The sequence below is a fragment of the Schistocerca gregaria genome, chromosome 1 (genome assembly GCF_023897955.1).
Source record: "Schistocerca gregaria isolate iqSchGreg1 chromosome 1, iqSchGreg1.2, whole genome shotgun sequence".
NCBI classification, from domain to species: Eukaryota; Metazoa; Arthropoda; class Insecta; order Orthoptera; family Acrididae; genus Schistocerca; species Schistocerca gregaria.
The window spans coordinates 942,500,769-942,523,583 of NC_064920.1; the positions used below are offsets into that span (position 1 = coordinate 942,500,769).

Consider the following 22,815-nt stretch of genomic DNA (forward strand, 5'->3'; position numbering starts at 1 on the left):
TAGCATCAAGAAATTCTCTCCACAATTATGAAATAGGGAACAGAAATAATACAAATTTAGAATATATTAGGCTAAGTATGTGCCAAGATAGCTTTAAATATAGTGGCATAAAACTATACTATAAGGTATCCTTGACAATAATAGAGTTACTGTACATTTCTTTGAGAGATGTCTACAGAATCTATTAATCAACAGATGTGTTCATAAGATAGACAAATTCTATAATAGTATGTTGTCCTACATCTAACATCACTTTTAAATTAAAATCTTTGAATTGTACACCTGCACAAAACCCAAATCATGTATATAATGTGATGAACAAATTTAAAAAATATATATGATTTTGTATAACTGAGTACAACAGCAAACATGAAACACTGTACACAGTAAAGATACCAATATTATTTTTCAAAAGTTCTCATATTAAGATTGTCAACATCACCACACACCTTTCTCTGAAAGCACTGCACAAGTAATATATTTCTTAGTGTGTACTCTGAAGTCTACTATGTAGATAAATTGTTAAAGGATTACCTTATCTCTTTAGCTAAGCAAAGAAAAAAGATAATGAAGCTACATGAAAAATGTCTGAATGTGACCTGAAACACTTCATTGTGAATTTTGTTGTGTAATGCAGACTTTAGATGAAGACTGGTGTGAAAAGAATTGCTTTTTAAATGTTTAAACCGTTTGTGATATATGTGAAGAAGGTAGTGAATTGGCATTTTATACATACTTCAGCAGCTTTCTGTGGCTGTGTGAGTGGCATGACTGTCTTGTTAGCAACTTGAATGAACTAATACTCAAAGGTAATAAAACCCATTTATGCTTTTTATGATATTTCACTGAAAAAATACGGCAACCAGCCACTTTTTATGATGTTTTTGCATAGTCTCAAATATTTTGCAGGCAAGGTTAAATGATGGTTTCCTACTTAAAACTTGTGGTGAATGAGACTTATTAATAAATGTGACATTTTAAATGCTGCAGTCTCATGATACTTCATTCCACAAGCATATAATTATGAATTGGTGTGACAGTGTGGTCAATAATTTCATGTTAGGTCGTGTCATAAGCATAATTAGCAATTACAGCCTGACATCCAGAAATAAATTATGCTTGTAACCAAAGCAAGTGGTTTGTAAGAATCTAATATTACTAAATTTATTGCTGTAATTCACCTTTTCTTGAACTTCATAAAGCAAGGAGAGCAGAAGAGGAACACAGCAGTAGACTGTTTAGTTTCTCTGTTTACTTTAGGTACACTAAACTAAATAAACTGACATGCCTGTCTTTGGTCAGAATGATGAAAGATTTGTCTGAGGGTAAGACATGCCCAGCATGCTTCTTAATTAGTTTATCTACTGTTGATTCCATTTCAACTATTTATCCAGCTGGACCATAAGGAGTTTTACACAGTGTGCTTCATGTAATGTATGACTATTGAGGTTTACGTCTGGTGCTAGCAGATAATCTCTACTTGTTTGTCATTGCATATATGAGTCTTTGTTAGATTAAAAACTGTTTACTGTGAACCAGTATTCCTGTCATCTGAATTGGGTGTACTGAGTTTGCTTATATATATCATTGCACATTGTAATTTTGTCACCAGTAAACATAACAGTGTATCACCATCCTTTAAAGTCATTCATAAATCAAACACGTAGATGAAGAAAAAGATGGGCTCAGAACTGTTCTTTTTAGTACCTCACATGTATTGTTCTTAAATTCATGCCCATGACAGTGTCTACTGTACCTTTAGTATCTGGTAAAGCAAGGTCGGAATATAGCTTCCGCTTCATCAGAACTAACTTGCAGTGACATAACATGTATATTAAAAAATTAATTCATAATTTGTAACTACAGTAACAAATGGTTCACTTCCAAGTCTCGGTAGATACTGACCAAATAAAAATAATGTAAGTATGAAATGTTGAACTTGGAGTTGTTATCAGAAAGGAGGGAGGTAAAGGTCTCAGAAAGTGAAGGTATGTTTGATTTATTCCTCTCATTACATAAAATGTTTAAATAATTTAATCTGTTGTGCAGGAGTCATGTAAGTATTTACGATATTTATAATACGGAAGTGTACATCTGGTTTTACAAATCAAACAATGGAAACTCTAGGTCAGAATACCAACAATGTAAGAAAAGATAGATTGCTAGTTACTGTAAAGGTGACATGTGAAGTTGCAGATGGGCACAATTAAAAGACACTAGCACAGCCCTCATTAGAAAAAGAAAGAGAATTATTCTGTAAGTAGATTTTGTGTACATCCCAGTTGTAGCTTTTGGTAATATTTTGGCCTAAGCACTTGTCACTGTCTTCTATTATGATTTCCCTATTATTGTACATTATTTTTATGTCTCTCCATTCCGATGATTTAGTCACAAATTGCATCACCTGGGTTTTAGTGACATTCATTTTAATCTGTTTTTATACAACCAGGAACCAGACTTCTACGAAATCTTTTAGACTCTCTCTGAAAATTTTTGGGCACCTTATTTTCCATCAGAACTTTTATATCATTTGCAGATAAGACTGAATGGACATAAATAGTGAGTCGTAGGTCATTTATATAATTTATACAGAATAATGACAACTAAAGACCTAATAGCAAAGCAGGACCTCTGCATAAATTATTTTTTTATTTTTATTTTAAATTATTCTTTGAAATGTGAGCTGATTGACCATAAAGCACTATCCTTGACCACATACATTTTAATTTGTAGAGAAGCAAGGAGGCATTCACTGAATCAAATGCTTTTGTCAGATCACAGAATATTTCTGTGACTTTTTACCCTTGTCCAATGCAGAGCTCATCTTTCTTGTAAATCCTCTAATGGCATTTACAATGCTTATTCCTTGTTGGAAGCCAAACAGTTTTTTTAAAATTACTTCATTTTTGTAAGAAATGTTAGAAATGGTTTTACTGTAGCATTTTCAAATGCTTTAGAGAAGAAGACCTCCCTTTTTGATTTTTTTTTTGTTTTCTCAGTATATAATTACACATTAAAGGAATACCCCTACTCAAAGGAGTGGTTTATAACAATGTTCTGTGATTCTAAAATAATGTCATACACACCCTATGTTATAGATCAATTATTTTAAAGACAATACTATGTTCTCAACATCTGTTTGTATGATTTTTAAAAAGAAGAAAAACTGTTTTCTGGTTGTTGACCAAGCTTATGAAATTTTACCTTGTTCTGACAGGCTGTCTCATCTACATTTTGTCTCATTACATTCAAGAATAATCCATTGAAACTAATTGAATTTGAACAGGATTAATTATGATATCATTTTCAAGGTTAATTCTCTAACTTGTTTATTGACTTTGGTCCCTAATTCTAAATGCGCAACGGATCACATTGTTTTTGTCTTATTTCTGTGTTAGTGGATAAATGTATTATTTGCCATTTTTTTGCTACCATTGAAACTTTCATGAATACAGCTTTCTAGCATCTCACATTTAATAAAGAGTATTTTAGGTTGTGGCGCTGCTCTTTCTAGTGCTAGATATTTGTTCTTGATGTAATCCATATCATTTTAGCATTGACTTACGTTTGCCAAGTTCTAGGAGGAAAAGATTTGTTGGACAATGTAAGAAAAAATTTAAGAAGTTTAATATTTTCTGGACCTTAAGTGGTAGTGGTCTGCAAGTCAGCTTGCAACACTTAGGGTATTTCATAAAAAAATGAAATTTCATTCACTGAAAAGTTTTTATATACAGTTGATGATACATAAGTTTGCTTGCCTTCAGAAGCTCAATAGATAGAGGTGGGTGACCAGAAATAACTATATCTTCTGATCTGCTGTTTTCTCTAGTATCTTCTTTTATTTATTTATTTGTTTATTTCGTGTTCCATAGATCCGTATGGGAACATATCCCTGGATATAGAACGAGCCAAGGTTTTTACAGATTATTGTTTTGTGCACAGATACATTGATCTTATCATTAGATTAAAGAAACTGTGAAGTTAGCATGTACCCTTACATATTAGGTAGGATACAGAACATTGAAAGAATATACAGTCATGCATAAATTTGGGTACTGTAGTAAGTTACACTGTACTTACAGAGTGTGATTAACCAATTGCAGAGGTCACACAGTAAGGTTTAAGCACAAACAAGAGATTCTATGCATTTTTGCTAAGGAATTCATCAATACTGTAACAAGATTCAGATAAAAGGAACTGCTTCAGATTTTCTTTAAACTTTGGCATGTTTCCAACCAGTTCTTTAATGTGCGGTGGGAGGACATGAAAAATCTTGGTGCCACTGTATAAAACCCCCTTCTGGACCATGCTTTTCGTTTTTAGCTCAAAATGGATGTCCAGTTTCCTTTGGGTGTTATAACTGTGGTATGAGCTATTGATTTTGAATAATTTGCTATTTTTTGAAACAAAGCACATCAGGGAAAAAATATATTGGGCAGGTGTTGTAATGATTTGTAGAGCTCTAAACAGATCCCTGCACGAGTGCCTGGGATGTACTCCACACATAATTCTTATTGCTCACTTCTGTGCATGGCACACTTTTTTGATATTGGTTGATTTCCCAAAAATATTATACCATAGGCCATAAGTTGGTGAAAATAGCCAAAATATGCGGTTTTTATTGTGCTCATTTCCCTAGTGTCTGAAATTGTTCTTAAGGCAAATGTTGCTGAGCTTAGCCTTTTGCACAGATCTTGAATATGGTGGTGCCACTTCATTTTGCTATCTATATGTAGACCCAAGAATTTGGAGGACTCAACCTTCAAAATCTCGCGCTCACCCATTTTTAGGTTCATTTCATTAGTAACATTTGTGTTAGAAGAGAAATGAATGTAATTTGTCTTTTTTAGGTTGACTGTAAGGCCATTGGTTTCAAACCAGTTTGTCAAATCTGCAAAAGCTTTATTTGCAGCCTCATTTGACACCTTCCCTGAGAGATTATTAACTAATAAAGTGGTGTCGTCAGCAAACATGAGTATTTTCCCATATTCTGTACATAGTGCTAAGTCATTTATAAATATTAGAAAGAGCAGTGGGCCCATTACTGATCCTTGAAGTACTCCTGCAGTAATGGAGCCCCATTCTGTAGATACCTGGCCACCATGCAGTTCTTCCACGATTACTTTCTGTTTTCTATCACACAGATAGGATTCAAGCCACGTGCCTATAGTTCCACCCATTCCTGGGGTCTTGGCTTTGCTCAAGAGAATATGACGACTTACACTGTCAAAAGCTTTTGACAGGTCACAAAATATTCCAACCATCATTGTATTATTATTTATGGCTTCCATAACATTGTCAACAAAGGCATGCATTGCATCCACAATTGATACCCCTTTCCGAAAGCCAAACTGGCTACTGCTGAGGATGTTATATTTACTAAGATGCTCAACCATTCTGCTATGCATCAATTTCTCTAGTACCTTGTAGAAAACTGAGAGTAACGAAATTGGTCGATTGTTTGTAGCCTCAGTCTTTTCTCCCTTTTTATAAATTGGTCGTACAAGCCCATATTTTAGCCTGTCAGGAAAAACACCTACTTCCAATGACGTATTACTAATATGGCAGAGGACTGTACTTATTTCTTTACAACAGTATTTCAGTAACTTGCTTGAAATGTTGTCAACTCCAGCAGAATTTTTACATTTTAAAGAAATAATTATTTTTTCTAATTCTAACACTGTAGTTTTTCGACGATGCAGCTCATCTATTTTGTTAGTTAAGGTGTTATGCAAGTATTCTGTAGCTTTCTTTACAGAACCCGGGCATCCCATTTGGTTGGTGACTGTTAGGAAATGATTGTTGAAGATATTAGCCACCATTTCGAGAGCATCCACCGAAAGGCTCGCTTGTGAGGAACGGTGAATCTAGAAATACGGAATCAACTTGAGATCCCCTGCCGATAGCAGCCATTACTTCGTGCGAATAAAGAGCTGGCTGCGTTGCACAAGAGCGATGTTTTCTGAAGCCATGCTGATTACGTATCAATACATCGTTCCCTTCGAGGTGATTCATAATGTTTGAATACAGTATATTCTCCAAAACCCTACTGCAAACCGACGTCAATGATATAGGTCTTTAGCTAGATGCATTACTACTACTACCCTTCTTAAACACTGGTGCGACCTGCGCAATTTTCCAATCTGTAGGTAAAGATCTATCGGTGAGCGAGCGGTTGTATATGAGTGCTAAGTAGGGAGCTATTGTATCAGCGTAATCTGAAAGAAACCTAATCGGTATACAATCTGGACCTGAAGACTTGCCCGTATCAAACGATTTGAGTTGCTTCGCAACCCCTAAGGTATCTACTTCTAAGAAACTCATTCTAGCAGATGTTCGTGTTTCAAATTCTGGAATATTCCATTCGTCTTTCCTGGTGAAGGAATTTCGGAAAACAGCGTTCAATAACTCCGCTTTAGCGGCACAGTCGTCGGTAACAGTACCATCGGCACTGCGCAGCGAAGGTATTGACTGCGTCTTGCCGCTTGTGTAGTTTACATACGACCAGCAGATAGGCTTTTCCCCGTCTCGCTTTTAACATATTTCCATATGGTTTTCATTTTGTTATTTGATTTGTCAATTTACTTTTTTAGATACATACTTTTAGATTTCTGGATCACCTTACTTAATATCTTAGAGTACACTTTGTATTGCCCCATCACTAGGGTATTGTTAGACTGTCTGGCTGAGACATACAATTCTCTTTTTGTTTTACATGAAATTTTTGATGCCCTGGGTAATCCATGGCTTAAATGCAGGGTTACATTGATTTTCTCTGACTCTTTTATTTGGAAACGCCTCCTGAAAAAGATTTGATGTTAAATTAATAAATACATTAAATTTTTTGTTGACATCTGCTGAGTTGACTACTTCAGACCAGTCAACTAACTGTAGCTCTGCCTGTATGTCTCCATTGTTTCTTTATTTATTGGTCGCACATTTTTCCTGATAGCTTTTGGTTTTCTGTTAAGATTTAAATGGGGGATTGTCAGAAGTATAGCATCATGGCCTGACAGCCCACTGAGGACTTGACTGACTGTCAAGCTACTGTGCCTAGACTTATCAACAAACACATTATCAATTAGAGTACTGGAGTGGTCAGTTACCCTAATGGGAAATTCAACTACTTGCATTAGATTGTAACAGCTCATTAGTTGCTCCAGCTCCATTCTGTCATAAGTTTCATTCAGGAAATTTACAGTAAAGTCGCCTAGTATTAAGACTGAAATGTTTTTTCTGTACAATTTTGATAACATTCAGAAAAGTCTAACACAGAGTTTAGAATAAAGTGGGAAAATGACCCAAAATGCTGGGTCAAAGAGGAGGCAGTGCAGCATGAAAGGAGGATATTTAATCATTGACATTCTCTGTCTCTTGCTTGACAGGAACTCTGGATGACATCACCCACTAAATTTATCTGTACACATCTCTTCTGGACTCACATTTGGGAAGGACAAAGTTCAAACAACCACCACCACCATTGTGTGCTTTTGATGCCCATTCCATTTCTAATTTCACTGTTATGCTCCCAATCTATGAGTTTGTAACCATCTAGTGATCTTCTCTCTGCTGCTCCAATTCTCCCCCATTAACTGGCACTTATAGTCCAGGTCTCTGTTTCTGTATGTTTGTTAGACAATACATATGCTGGTGAGCTAACAGCTTGAGTAGAACTACTGAGATCAGAAGTACCATCCTGGCTGAGTGGCCAAGGTAAGGCAGGTGCTGAGCCAGTGCAGGCAGCTGAATTGGTCACAGTTGCTACCAGCTGTGCAGCCTTTGTCAGGTGCCCAATGGCAGGAAAAGAGTGGGGTTGAGGTGAGATGGTTAGACTGGAGGCAGCATGTGTGATGATGGCTGAGGGTCCAAACATAGTGGCTTCTACAAAAGGTGCAACATGGTGACTAATACATACTTTGAAACTAGGTAGTAATTCACAGATTCATTGTAGTGCAAATCTAAACTTATCTGCTCAATTATGGCACTGAGGTTCATCTATTGACACTGTAATATCTGTTATATTATAAAAAACTACAGGAGTCACATTGATGCAGTAAATGTTCAGTGTTACACAACCCTGAACTAAATCAATATTGCTTTCGAACACTCTGAGGGGTCTTGATAAGCAAGGCATTGGATGATAGCTGAGGATGCAAGCTATCGCCACAGTAGGTCACACTTCTGTATCTATTCTATTTACTGAATTATACTATATTTTATTGATTTCTAATTATGCAAATGTTTGAGAATATCGTATTCTCCTCACTTACACAGAAAGTGAAAGCAGCATGTATCATACGTACAGTTTATTAAGTAATTTTTGTTTACTTAACGAAATGTTAAAATTCTGCCTGTAGTAAAGATGCAGCACACTTGAAAGTGGTACTTTGAATGTAATATCTGATACAACTAGTAAACAGAGTGCAAAAAGAGCTTCTATTGAGTGGGCTGTCTTTACTGTTAGCCACGTATTAATGGCATTTTCTTTGTTATTAATGTTGAATGTGTATGTGCAGATTTAATATTTAAATTAAGTGTGGATAAACTATTAGACTTAGGACCTTGTTGTGGTGTGAGGATGACCAACAGAGAGAGAGAGAGAGAGAGAGAGAGAGAGAGAGAGAGAGAGAGGATGCTTGATTGAATGTATATTTTGTATTTATAAATTGTATATATTATAAATGGTGATCATTTTGTGTTGGCTGTAAAATGTGTTCGGCTTAACAAATACTTATTAGGGTGCATGAATGGCAGCTCCTGGTCATTCTGTTCCATGTGCTCATTTAAGTATGAGCACTTTCTTGTGTGTTGGAAAGCTGTTCGACTTGTAAGGTAATAGATTTTGGGCAGCTAGTGGTCACATGAATACTTTAGAGAATTCCGGAACTTAGACTCTGTGAGCCAGTTGGAACTTTAACATTTCACGAATGTTTGGTGATGTGTGTCTTTTGATATTCACTTATTTTGCTTTCAGTTCAGGATAATTACTGGTTAGACTGTTAGAATATAAGTAAAGTTATGTGCCTTTGTGTATGTCAAGCACTACATTGAATTTTAATTATTCATAAACCCTCATCCTTGCCATGTATCAGGGCTCTGGCATTGTTTACACTGACAGTTCGATGGTTGCTGGTCGTGCCGGTTATGCTCTCACTCTAGGGGACCACTACGAACAACATTCATTGCCGGCTGATTGCTGGCTGACTGCAGTGTTTTCACTGCCGAACTGGACAGCATCCTTCGTGCCCTAGAGTACATCCGCTCCTGCTCAGGTGAGTCCTTCGTTATCTGTAGCGACTCCCTGAGCGGTTTACGAGCTATCGACCAGTGTTTCCCCCGTTCTTGTCTAGTGATGGCTATCCAGGAGTCCCTGCATACTCTTGCTCGTTGCGGCTGCTCTGTGGTCTTTGTGTGGACCCCAGGCCATGTAGGAATACCCGGCAATGAAAATGTTGAGCAGCTGGTGAAACAGCCCACCAGTAAACCATCTCTGGACATTGGCCTCCCGGCACCTGATTAGCGAGCGCTCTTACACTGCAAAGTTTTTGAACTTTGGGACGCTGAATGGTGCAACCTGACTACACCAAACAAACTCCGTCCTATCAAGGAGACAATGGATGTGTGGTGGTTATCCCTGCAAGCCACTCGCAGGGATTCAGTAGTCCTTTGCTGGCTCCGCATTGGCCACACCCGCTTGACACACAGCCATTTACTGCGGCATGAGGACCCGCCTTTATGTCAATGTGGGTCGGCTTTGGCGGTAGTCCACATTTTGTTGGTCTGTCCACTTTTAAGTGTGCTCAGATAGACGTTTGTGCTGCCTGATACGCTCCCTGCCCTTTTAATTGATGACACTGCTATGACGGGCTTAGTTTTGCATTTTATTCGGGTAGGGGGCTTTTATCATTTATTGTAAGTGTCTGTCTTTTGTGTTGATTTTGGCCTATGGCCTATGATTTTAGTCTGATTTTTTAGTGTGTTTCTCAGTGGTTGGCTTTTCCTTTTTCGTCTCTATGGTCGGCCAACCACTGTCACACTCTGTGTGATTTTAATTCCTTTTACCTGGTATCTGTCTAAGTCTTTCTTGTCCTGTGTCGTCTGTCATCTTTGCCATTGTTTTTTTTAATTCTGAGTGGGTGTTTGAAATTTTGGAACAAGGGACAAATGACCTTAGCAGGCAGGTCCCTTTAATCCCCCAAACAAATCCACCAACCAACCATAAACCCTCAGTTATTTTATAAGCTGTTTAGTGAGTGGTATTTTGTGAACCACATATGTTTCATTAATTTTTATAAGAAATCTTTTACCACTTGGGTATGCACATATGCAATCTTTACTGTAATTGTTTATTGTTGTTGTTGTTGTGGTCTTCAGTCCTTAGACTGGTTTGATGCAGCTCTCCATGCTACCCTATCCTGTGCAAGCTTCTTCATCTCCCAGTACTTACTGCAACCCACATTCTTCTGAATCTACTTAGTGTATTCATCTCTTGGTCTCCCTCTACAATTTTTTACCTCCACGCTGTCCTCCAATGCTAAATTTGTGATCCCTTGATGCCTCAGGACATGTCCTACCAACCGATCCCTTCTTTTTGTCAAGTTGTGCCACATACTCCTCTTCTCTCCAATTCTATTCAATGCTTCACCATTAGTTACGTGAGCTACCCATCTAATCTTCAGCATTCTTCTGTAGCACCACATTTCGAAAGCTTCTATTCTCTTCTTGTCTAAACTATTTATCGTCCACGTTTCACCTCCATACAGAGCTACACTCCATACAAATCTTTCAGAAACGACTTCCTGACACTTAAATCTATACTCAATGTTAACAAATTGTTCTTCTTCAGAAACGCTTTCCTTGCCATTGGTAGTCTACATTTTATATCCACTCTACTTTGACCATCAACAGTTATTTTGCTCCCAAAATAGCAAAACTCCTTTACTACTTTAAGTGTCTCATTTCCTAATCTAATTCCCTCAGCATCACCCGACTTAATTTTACTACATTCCATTATCCTCCTTTTGCTTTTGTTGATGTTCATCTTATGTCCTCCTTTCAAGACACTGTCTATGCCGTTCAACTGCTCTTCCAAGTCCTTTGCTGTCTCTGATAGAATTACAATGTCATCGGTGAATCTCAAAGTTTTTATTTCTTCTCCGAGGATTTTAATACCTACTCCAAATTTTTCTTTTGTTTCCTTTACTGCTTGCTCAATATACAGATTGAAAAACATCAGGGACAGGCTACAACCCTGTCTCACTCCCTTCCCAACCACTGCTTCCCTTTCATACCCCTCGACTCTTATAACTGCCATCTGGTTTCTGTACAAATTGTAAATTTGTAAATAGCCTTTCGCTCCCTGTATTTTACCCCTGCCACGTTTAGAATTTGAAACAGAGTATTCCAGTCGACATTGTCGAAAGCTTTCTCCAAGTCTACAAATGCTAGAAATGTAGGTTTGCCTTTCCTTAATCTTTCTTCTAAGGTGAGTTGTAAGGTCAGTATTGCCTCACGTGTTCCAATATTTCTACGGAATCCAAACTGATCTTCCCCGAGGTCAGCTTCTACCAGTTTTTTCATTCATCTGTAAAGAATTCGCGTTAGTATTTTGCAGCTGTGACTTATTAAACTGATAGTTCGGTAATTTTCACATCTGTCAACACCTCCTTTCTTTGGGATTGGAATTATTATATCCGTCTTGAAGTCTGAGGGTATTTCGGCTGTCTCATACATCTTGCTCACCAGATAGTAGAGTTTTTTGAGGACTGGCTCTCCCAAGGCCATCAGTAGTTCTATTGGAATGTTGTCTACTCCTGGGGCCTTGTTTCGACTCAGGTCTTTCAGTGCTCTGTCAAACTCTTCAGGCAGTATCGTATCTCCCATTTCATCTTCATCTACATCATCTTCCATTTCCATAATATTGTCCTCAAGTACATTGCCCTTGTATAGACCCTCTATATACTCATTCCACCTTTCTGCTTTCCCTTCTTTGCTTAGAACTGGGTTTCCATCTGAGCTCTTGATATTCATACAAGTTGTTCTCTTTTCTCCAAAGGTCTCCTTAATTTTCCTGTAGGCAGTATCTATGCGATAAGCCTCTACATGAAACTTCCTGACAGATTAAAACTGTGTGCCCGACCGAGACTCGAACTCGGGGCCTTTGCCTTTCGCGGGCAAGTGCTCTACCAACTGAGCTACCGAAGCACGACTCACGTCCGGTACTCACAGCTTTACTTCTGCCAGTATCCGTCTCCTACCTTCCAAACTTTACAGAAGCTCTTCTGCGAACCATGCAGAACTAGCACTCCTGAAAGAAAGGATATTGCGGAGACATGGCTTAGCCACAACCTGTGGGATGTTTCCAGAATGAGATTTTCACTCTGCAGCGGAGTGTGCGCTGATATGAAACTTCCTGACAGATTAAAACTGTGTGCCCGACCGAGACTCGAACTCGGGACCTTTGCCTTTCGCGGGCAAGTGCTCTACCAACTGAGCTACCGAAGCACGACTCACGTCCGGTACTCACAGCTTTACTTCTGCCAGTATCCGTCTCCTACCTTCCAAACTTTACAGAAGCTCTTCTGCGAACCATGCAGAACTAGCATGGTTCGCAGAAGAGCTTCTGTAAAGTTTGGAAGGTAGGAGACGGATACTGGCAGAAGTAAAGCTGTGAGTACCGGACGTGAGTCGTGCTTCGGTAGCTCAGTTGGTAGAGCACTTGCCCGCGAAAGGCAAAAGTCCCGAGTTCGAGTCTCGGTCGGGCACACAGTTTTAATCTGTCAGGAAGTTTCATATCAGCGCACACTCCGCTGCAGAGTGAAAATCTCATTCTGGAAGCCTCTACATCCTTACATTTGTCCTCTAGCCATCCCTGCTTAGCCATTTTGCTCTTCCTGTCAATCTCATTTTTGAGACATCTGTATTTCTTTTTGCCTGCTTCATTTACTACATTTTTGTATTTTCTCCTTTTGTCAATTAAGTTCAATATTTCTTCTGTTACCCAAGGATTTCTACTAGCCCTCGTCTTTCTACTTACTTGATCCTCTGCTACCTTCACTACTTCATCCCTCAGAGCTACCCATTCTTCTTCTACTGTACTTCTTTCCACCATTCCTGTCAACTGTTCCCTATATGCTCTCCCTGAAACTCTGTACAACCTTTGGTTCTTTCAGTTTATCCAGGTCCCATCTCCTTAAATTCCCACCTTTTTGCAGTTTGTTCAGTTTTAATCTACAGTTCATAACCAATAGATTGTGGTCTCAGTCCGCATCTGGCCCTGGAAATGTCTTACAATTTAAAACCTGGTTCCTAAATCTCTGTCTTACCATTATATAATCTATCTGATGCCTTCTAGTATCTCCAGGATTCTTCCATGTATACAACCTTCTTTCATGATTCTTGAACCAAGTGTTAGCTATGATTAAGTTATGCTCTGTGCAAAACACTACCAGGTGGCTTCCTCTTTCATTTCTTACCCCCAATCCATATTCACCTACTACGTTTCCTTCTTTCCTTTTTTCCTACTCTCAAATTCCAGTCACCCATGACTATTAAATTTTCGTCTCTCTTCACTACCTGCATAATTTCTTTTATCTCATCATACATTTCATCAATTTCTTCATAATCTGCAGAGCTAGTTGGCATATAAACTTGTACTACTGTAGTAGGTGTGGGCTTTGTGTGTATCTTGGCCACAATAATGCATTCACTATGCTTTTTTCAGTAGCTTACCCGCACTCCTATTTTTTTTTTTTTATTCATTATTAAACCTACTCCTGCCTTTTATTTTATTTCATACTTTTGTGTATATTTGTAGGACCAGCATTTTAATTATTTGTCTATTTCAATTGGTTGAATAAATAATTAGTCATAAAACCTAAATCCTTTGGTGTTTCCTACAATCAATTAACCGAAAAGATAGAATCTTCTTTGGTTTTTTTAATGTGATAATTATTGAACTTGTTCTTTAATTTTGCAAAGTTTCCAAAACATAGATAATTTAAATGGTAGGATCACAAGCTATTTCAGTTTACAGCAGTGTTCTCGAATGTTGCAATTGTTTGATCTCATCAGGGATTAAAGCAGCCGTATCATAACACTGGTTCAGTCACATGTCTACTGTCACTTCTTGGTTTGATTGTATGCACCTACTGTGTATCTCAATGTTTCTCAAACCACCTCTCTCTTCGAGTTTGCACACTAGAAAAATATTAGTTTAATTGTCCAAAATATTGGTTAATGCTTGAAAAATAGTAATAGTTTACAGTTTAAAGTAAAGGACACAATAGTAAAAGAACTTAAAGGTCTTATTTAAGTCCCACATACACAGTGAATATACAGAAGTAATAAAAGCTCGAGATACAAGCAGTGATTCTTCACCCAGTCCAATTGTAAAACGGGGCTGAGTGAAGAGTTGCAGTGGTTAGCAGACTGGAATTGCATTTTGGGAAAAGGGGGGGGGGGGGGGGCCAGCAGTTAAAATCTGCATCCCACCATGCGTATTATTTAGGTTTTCTGTGATTTCCGTAAGTTGCACTGGGTAAATGCCAGGTTGGTTCCTTTTGAAGGGCACAGCTGATATCATTCCCCATCCTTAACAAAACAACCCAAGCTTGTGCTCTGTCCCTAATTGTGAATGGGGCATTAAGACTAGGAGAACCAGTACTAGCAAACTACCTAGAAGGACACTACTAGTCACTTTGACTGGTGAAGTTTTTCTTCTTTGTTTCCAGTATTACTTCTTGAGATATTTCAGTGTAATAGGTCAGTACTGCATCAAGCTTATTATAAAAATGCATTATGCTTAAAAAATTCTATAGAAAGTATGTTTGACTAAATAAAACAGATTGAAGTGAAGAATACATTGTAAATACAAAATAAATTTAAACTAAACTTACAAATGCAAATGAACATATAATTTCTCCAATAACATTTTTTGTCTCTAGGAATTTTACTCAGTCAAAGCCCCAAACAGGTCATACACATATAATTAGAAGGAAAAAAAATGGACACAAATTGCTGTAGCAATAATGAGAAAATAACATTTTTTCTCTGTATGATGTCTTTTAAACCAAAGCCACCAACTTTGTCATAAAACTTGGCACACATATAATGAAATCTTCCAGTATATGAAACACATGAATTTCTTGCACTGCACATACAGATTTTTGGTTTTGTTCAAACTTTTGCATCCTTCTAGCTGCCAGGTCTTCTTTACTGGTATCTTACATATTTCAGTGGTCACAGTGAATGTGTAAAAAAGTCCTTCCCTTGATTGTACATAAGTTCTTCTGCTGGTCTGAAAAGAAATTAGCTGACTTTTTCTCCTATTTTCTCTCTGTAAGGAATCCAGGTGTTGATTCCAGCAAGGTCCAAGACAGGCTTATCCAAGAATTGTGCTCGGCAGGCGTGGCCATGCCCCGCGAGCACAAGACTGTGTAGTTCAGTGCCCCATACGCGACCATGTATCGCTAGTGTCAGCATAGGAGTGAGAGAGTTAGCTGCAGAGCAAGTGAGACCACTCAACACTGCTCTGCCCTGAACTGTCCTGTGATCGGGTCGAATGTAAACCAAATAACACAGGAAGCGCAATTCTGTAAAAGTGGTTGATGAGCGATAAAACAAGCAAACCATTTACTGTTTAGGTAAAAATTAGTGTTCGTGTGCAGAATTACTTAGAAAAGCTTTAGAAAACAATATTCAAAACGAAAATAGAAAAAAAACTTAGTAGTTTTCTGACCCACAGATTGATTCTATTTGTGTTGTACATGAGCACTCATATATTTACAGTACGTGTCTTCTTGCAGATATATCAATTTCTTAAATGAACTAGCATCATAAATATTTTATTTTAGAAATAATTTTACATAAGGGATATAAAGTCTCATTCTTCCTATTAGCGGTTTCAAGTAAATTGTTGTGGTATCAGATGCCAAATGTGGAAAATTGACACCAAATGTAGTGGTTGGGTGCCAGAAGGTGCTGTATTAAAACTCGTCCAAGCTTTTCAAATGATTTATTTTTTTCCACTACAGAGCTTCGTTGACCTCGGTCCATGTCACAGGCCCGGCATAGCCGAGGTAGTACACCAGCTGCAGAGTTCCAATTACTTCAGGATGGCTGCGCTAGCAGCCGACTCAGCGGCTACCAAACCCATCGACTCTGTGCTGCTCTGCCGGGAACCATAGGTCGGCCCCACAGCTGCTTCTTCCTTGCTAGTGTAGCTGAGGATGTGGCGGCAACGACCTCCCGGTATCTGAATCTGTGACCCCTTGCCTCGGAAGTCTCCGGCATGTGTCGGGAGCCATGACGACTGCCCACGGTAGTGAGCTGAAGAATGGCCCACCCTGGGTGGCTGCAGACCCCACGTTGGCCTCGGAGGGTCAAACCAATGACTCGCCGTGCATTGGGACACTGTCGCCCCATCTGCTGCTGTGTGTCGCCGGTAGTATGACACGCCCCGCCGTCCAGGAGAGCTGCCACACTTGAATGAATCTCATTGGAAAACGGCAACTATTTATACTCAGCTGTGCCCCTCAGTTTTGCTAACGTATTGCTCCAAGTCACGTACGCCCCACACCCCACTTGTGCCAGTGGGGCCATTCTGCCTATAGCTTACGACATGCGAACCGCTGCGTTTACGCTTTTCAGCCGTTCGATGGCCCCTGTGACCTCCATTACACTTCGCAACTGCTGGTCAGGGTAACTTACTGCAATCCCGGCCACATCTGGCTGTAACTTGTGTGCTCCAAAATACTGCACCAAGTCTAACTTCCCAACTTTAAACTGTGGTGCCACTACAAAATATTTTTTTGTTGTACTTTGTGCTACTGCTTTTTGTATCCCTTTTCAAAGTTTAGGCATTGGATCCTTAGTTTTCTGTTTTGTACACAATAATTTTAATTGATCAAGTTTGAAAACCTATTAAAAGTAGAATTAAGGTTTTAAAGACCGTTAATCATTACAGTCAACATTGTTAAAGAAGACAAAATATTTTATGCATTTTTCTTTTTTGAGGAATTGATTTTGTCTAGGTTTGGTAAAATATTCCGGTAGACTGCTAACCTCAAAGAATTAGTCAAATTTTTATCAATAAGTAGTGAACGGTTCTTAGTCTTAGCAAACTTTAAAAGGGAGAAAAAGCGCTCACAAATATACATGGAACCAAACATTGAGAGAACTTTGGCTCTGTGCTGGTGCAGAAGAAGATACTTCTCTAGTGGAAAAAAGCTGTAAAAGTCATCCAAAGTTTTACCCATAACAAAGCGGTCCTTCGGGCAGATATCACACTGCAGGCCAATCAGCTCTAGTTAAAATACTTGTGAGACATCCTCTGCTCGAAGGGAAAACGGGCAAACAAATATATCTAAGGTCTGTTGAAACTCACATATCTCCAAATATCTGTTTTCAAACTCTTCTTGTAATTCACAAAAAATTTGAACATAATCTTAAAACGCCACATCCTTTTTAATGCTATCTAATGCAGGGAAGTGTCCACAATTCTCCTTGCACAACTGTTTTCCCCACAAAACAAGTTTTTTTAAAATGCTTGAATTGTCTGCACTAAATCAACAGAGTGAAATGTTCAAAGTATTTAAATGACCAGTTAGGTCACTCAAAAAAATGTAGTTTTATTTATCACCTTAGTAAATAATAAAGAGTCATACAGTAAGAAACACTTATTTCCATGTAACGCTGCTTGAATTTTTTTTACTTCTTCAAGCTTTGACTGGTATTCCTCTTGTGACAAATTTTTGAAGTGATCTTTGTGACAGGTATTAAAGTGTCACTCAGTCGAGTACTTTTTTGAATATGTGAGCTTCTGATGACATACTAAACATTTAGCTTGATTTTCGACAGCAGTATAAAAAACTTAATTTCCTACTCAGGTTTAAATAGTGTGGGCATGCTGCTCCTTCATTTATTGTCTGCTGCTATTGACCATTCATCTCAATGCACTGTGGCCTTATGTCTGTTGACTAACTTCTTTGTGCCATGTCAGTGCTGGTGTGGCAGTCAGTCTCCCATAGAAGCTTGCATACAGCAGCATGGTGAGGTGCAGCAGAAATACCACACGGTCAGCTGAGTGGCACTACTTAACCACTGCAACATCACATGAATTCACCTGGGGTGCTGGCCTCGGGCGATTGTGGATGCTAGTGATGCAGGGGCACAGTTTGGATGAGCTTCATCTAGGATGTTGAAAAACATGTGCATAGGTCATCTGTGACAGCCAAACTTGACAGTGTACAGATGAGACATCTGGTCTGAAATATCAGCTCCAAATTTAGTGAACTTGTAGAGGCTTGTAGTTTCAGGAAGTTTCTTCTGTGTTTGTTTGTCCACTGCAACAGACTGGTGCATTATGCTCAATATAACAACATTTCTCTTGGTCTTCCCCTGATAGGATGTAATTGTTTTGTCAGAGATTTGTATAAAATAATATTGTACAAAGACCTGACAGTAGACTTTGCTGATTGAGGAACTTCTCTTTGGGTTTTCTTCATTGTGCCCACCATGCTTGTGTTCCCCCACTTCAGTTGCTCTACAAGATGTTTGGCTATGAAGAAATTGTTATGTTACATATTTTACTTTCAAAGTGTAAGGTTGCATAAGATGTGTAACAACATGCTCTGCAACATGTATGTTAGTGGGCCTTTCGCTTTATTTATCCAAGTAAGGAAATCTATTCATCTGGCATCTGCTGCAAACCAGAACTTCAAACCAAATTTGTCTGGTTTATTACTCCCTTGTTGGATATAGCTTCACCAAACTTTGCATGAATAGAGCTATAAATGCACCCGATTTATCATTCTGGATACATTCAGTTACAAATGAATTCCAAACTGGGGTAGCTGCTGCGAAGCCATTGGGCTTGAGTCTTTCGGAACGAGTGTGCTTGTCATGAGATCTTAAAAACTGCAAGACATCTCTAAACTTATTTCTTTCCATACCATGTGGAAAAAACTGCCGGCCCCCACACTTGGTGCTACAGAAGTGTCAGGGGGAAATTCTTTCCTCCAAACACTTCATGTGCATACATTATAGCTAAGGCAGCTTCTAATTGGGCAATGTCAAGTACCCATTTGTCATCCTGGAGAAGTTCCAGCCTCTAATTTATGTAAAGGTTTTTATGTTCTGTAGAATATTATTGTCTATCAACATTTGCCATGCAAAGTAACTGCCTGTGACTGTAAGTTTCTTAGCGTTAGAAGTTGGCCCAAGAGTTTCTACCAACATGTTCTGTTGCCCTGATCTTCCAGGTACATGCCCTGGTGCAGTTTGGCTGCAGTCGTGCTCTTGTGAGATGGGTGTGATTTTTTGGTTTTTTTTTTTTTTTTTTGTTTCTCTCTCTCTCTCTCTCCTCCTACTATGACTAGGAATTTGTGGTATCACTGGAATTAATCATGTAAGCACTGGTTTATTCATAAGTTGTTGTACAGGATCTGAATATTCATCTTCCGACTGATGATTTGTCTTGTTCTGTTTCATGGTGCTAATATTCTGTGTCATCTTTATAAGCTTCATCATCTGTATCATCCAACTCACCACATTCAAAAATATCTTCTCCTTCAAAATCTTCTTCTGGTAAATTATTCACGTAATCCAGATGAAAACACAGGCGCACCATAATAATGAGGAGAAATCTAAACTTTGCAGAGCGAAACAGCATATTGACAGAGAACAGTAACTAAAGGATGTCCAATCTTCTATTAAATAAAGTTAAAATGTAAATAGCGAGAATGAACGAGATCACAACAATGAAATAAAATAAGGTAAGTGAGTGATAAAGTCCACTGTTGTACCATTACAGTCATGAAACATAAAAATATCTCATCTGTCAGAACGACTAGCTGTGACCCTTTAAGGTAAAAATGTTTACCGGTATTAGTCATTAAGGTTTTGTAATATACATTTGTCTTTTGTAGAAATTATAAACCACCAAGATACATTAAATGTTATGAAAAATATGGCCCTTAAATTAAAATTTACACTATTTATTAATTGTTAAACTATGCCTACCAGTCAGATTGACTGGTATGGTTCTTCTAGTGTTAAACCCTAATACTTTTGCCTTTTCCTTTTTTGTAAATGGGAAGAATTTTAACATTATGTACGCTAAAACTGCTTCTTCATCTCCACCCTAACCGTTCAGTGATTTTCTGTGTATAGTTGTAATCTGTGATTTATATGACACGCTAGCCTCAACCATCTATTCATCTGAGTGCCCACAAACCCACATATGTAATGTGGTAATGGTGCAATTTGTCTTGTCGTAGTGGCCCCTTATCAGTTAGAGGGCCTGCACAACAGACAAGCAAGTTGGGCTGCTGACCTCCCTTCAAGAGCTCAGATCGAAACATTACCAATGGACGTAAACAAAAACAGGTTTTGCACGTAAACACCGAACTACTTCACAAAAAGACATGTGACAGGGATCCACTAATTGGAACTCATGTGACTACATTTAGCACTCTGCTGAATTGGTGTTATAAGTATGCCAGGAGAGTCAGATCAGCAGTGAGTACCTACAACTAAGACAGCTCCAACCAATACTTACGGTGGCTCTAGAATAGTAGACACTCACCGTAGCATTCAGTAGCATGTTGTATCTTTGTAATTGGTAGAGTAGTATTTTGGTCATGATTTTCTTTCATTGTCTTGTACTCTTATCTGGTTTTGCCACCACAAGAATTGTTGTGTTTCTTGTTGTTCTTTTATTTGAAAATTAGTGCATGCCAAGAAGGCATTTTTTTATTATAATAAACTGTATTCAAAATTGACTGTTAGTTCTTTTCTGCCGACTGCAGGACACCACAGTTATTGGCAACGAGGATGGGATTTTCATTTTCAAACGAAATGGCCTCCTTGGAGGAACCTCTTCAGTCCTTGGTAGAAACTCTACAACAGATTGAGGCAGCGGTCACAAGGTCAGAAGTTCATCCTCAATCCCCAGCGTTACAAGAAGTAGCTCATAGAGTTAATTCTATTGTGGGTAAATTGAACACTTTGCACGTGGCTCCACTGATGTTTCCATGTCTGTCAAACCATGGTCAAATTATGTTGAACATTTGGGTCAAAATTTACTGGCACATGGGATCCATGACAAAAATTGAAGTCGGGTTTTGTTTTTAGCAACAGTCAGTCCACAGTTGTATTGTTTAATTCAACAATTAAATCCTGAGCAGTCCCCTCATGATCTCTCATTTACCCGTATTAAGGGCTGCCTTTTTGAGTACTTTGACACACAAATACATGTCATCTCTGGCGATTAGACTTTCTTTTCTTGTCAAAAGTCCCCAGGTTAGACATATCGGGAATGGATTATGATGCTCCAGGGTTTCTCTCACGATTTAAATTTTGGTTCACCAACGTTGCCTGCAAGTAGTCTTATGCCTCTTTGTTGATTTGTGATGTGGTGGTGTTTCACGCACCGGACAAGGGTCTTCGGGCTGATATTTTGAAGTTACAAGACCCATTGCTCAACACCTGTCTGCCAAACATTTGTGTGTTTGAACAGTCTCACCGGCTATAATTGACATTTCTTGATCTGGCTGTTTTCATGGCTCACCAGTGGCCTGGCACAGAGCGAGAGTCTCGTCGATCCGTTGGTCCATCCTGTGACAGAAAGTTACTCACCAATGGTCGGAGTGCCCCCAGTGGCGAGCAAGGTGCACAGCTTGCAGCCAAGCAGGCCATATCACCGTGGTGTGTCAGGCTTCACAGAAACATCACGTAGATGCCATACTTCCTGCAGGTGCACAGGCTCATCACAAATCATTACCTCTGGACCTGAAAGCCTCTCATTAAATTGATGGACAAGTATTCTCCATCATTCCCCAGTCATGAACCTGTTTTCTCCTTACCTTGGAGGTCGCGCATGTTCCAGTGATCTTCCAAATTGACATGGCATCATCCGTTTCTATTGTGGATGGTGCCACATACCAACACTTGGGCTTACTGGCTTTACCCCCATACAGTCGCACCTTGCATAGTTTCAGTAATCATTCAATATCAGTCGATGGTGTTTTTCCACACATATGTCTTACAATGATCATAACTTCACTGCTCAGTTTTTGGTGGTCGGTTATCCCGGTACTACTAACATTCTGGGTGTGGACATTTTTGCTTGTCTGCATTTGTCAGTGCAGGACAAGGTACAGACAGTTTCGATCTTCTCCTTGGATACCCTCCTCACCATGTTCCTCAGCAAATACAAAATGTAGTTCTCATCCTCCACACCAGTGCTGAAGAGTTCCACCACGTATGTTCAACTTCTTCCCTCTGCTGCCCCTCAGTCTCCTTTCCTCTAGAGACAGGCTCCAGGTGGAACTTCGCTGCTTACAAGATAAAGGCACCCTCTCTTCTGTTGAGCATAGTCACTGGGCAATGCCTGTAATGATAGTCAAGAAGCCGAATGGTGGTTTACGCATCTGTGGCAGTTTTAAGATCATGGTCTATTCTCAGTCCGTCATTGATGCATATCCTGTCCCATTGGTGGATGACACACTCAAATGCCTTGCGGACTCAACTGTTTTTGCCAAAATTGATTTGCGTGATGCTTATTTGCAGCTGCCGTTGGATGAGGAATCGCAGCAGATCCTAGTCATCAATACCCTGTGTGGCCTTTTCTGGTCCAACTGCCTCCTGTTTGGCTTTGCGAGTGGCCCCACCATTTTCCAACACTTTTTAGAAGCCTCACAAGCCAGGTGCACGGTGTAGCAAATTATCTGTATGATGTTATCATCATTATCGTCCACAGTGGACATTGCGAACAAGCTGGATAGGCTGTTTCAAGTTTTTTTCAAGGCTAGC

The 22,815-nt window shown here is 39.0% G+C and overlaps 1 protein-coding gene across 1 annotated transcript in view; it reads left to right on the plus strand.

Annotated features, from left to right (window-relative positions):
* The first annotated feature begins 383 nt into the window (after positions 1–383).
* Positions 384–22,815, plus strand: part of LOC126275866 (beta-1,4-glucuronyltransferase 1-like) — a 94,982-nt gene continuing 72,550 nt past the window's right edge. Inside the window, exon 1 of the mRNA XM_049977234.1 lies at positions 384–809. The gene's annotated coding sequence lies outside the window, so the exon portion shown is untranslated. The remainder of the gene's footprint in view (positions 810–22,815) is intronic.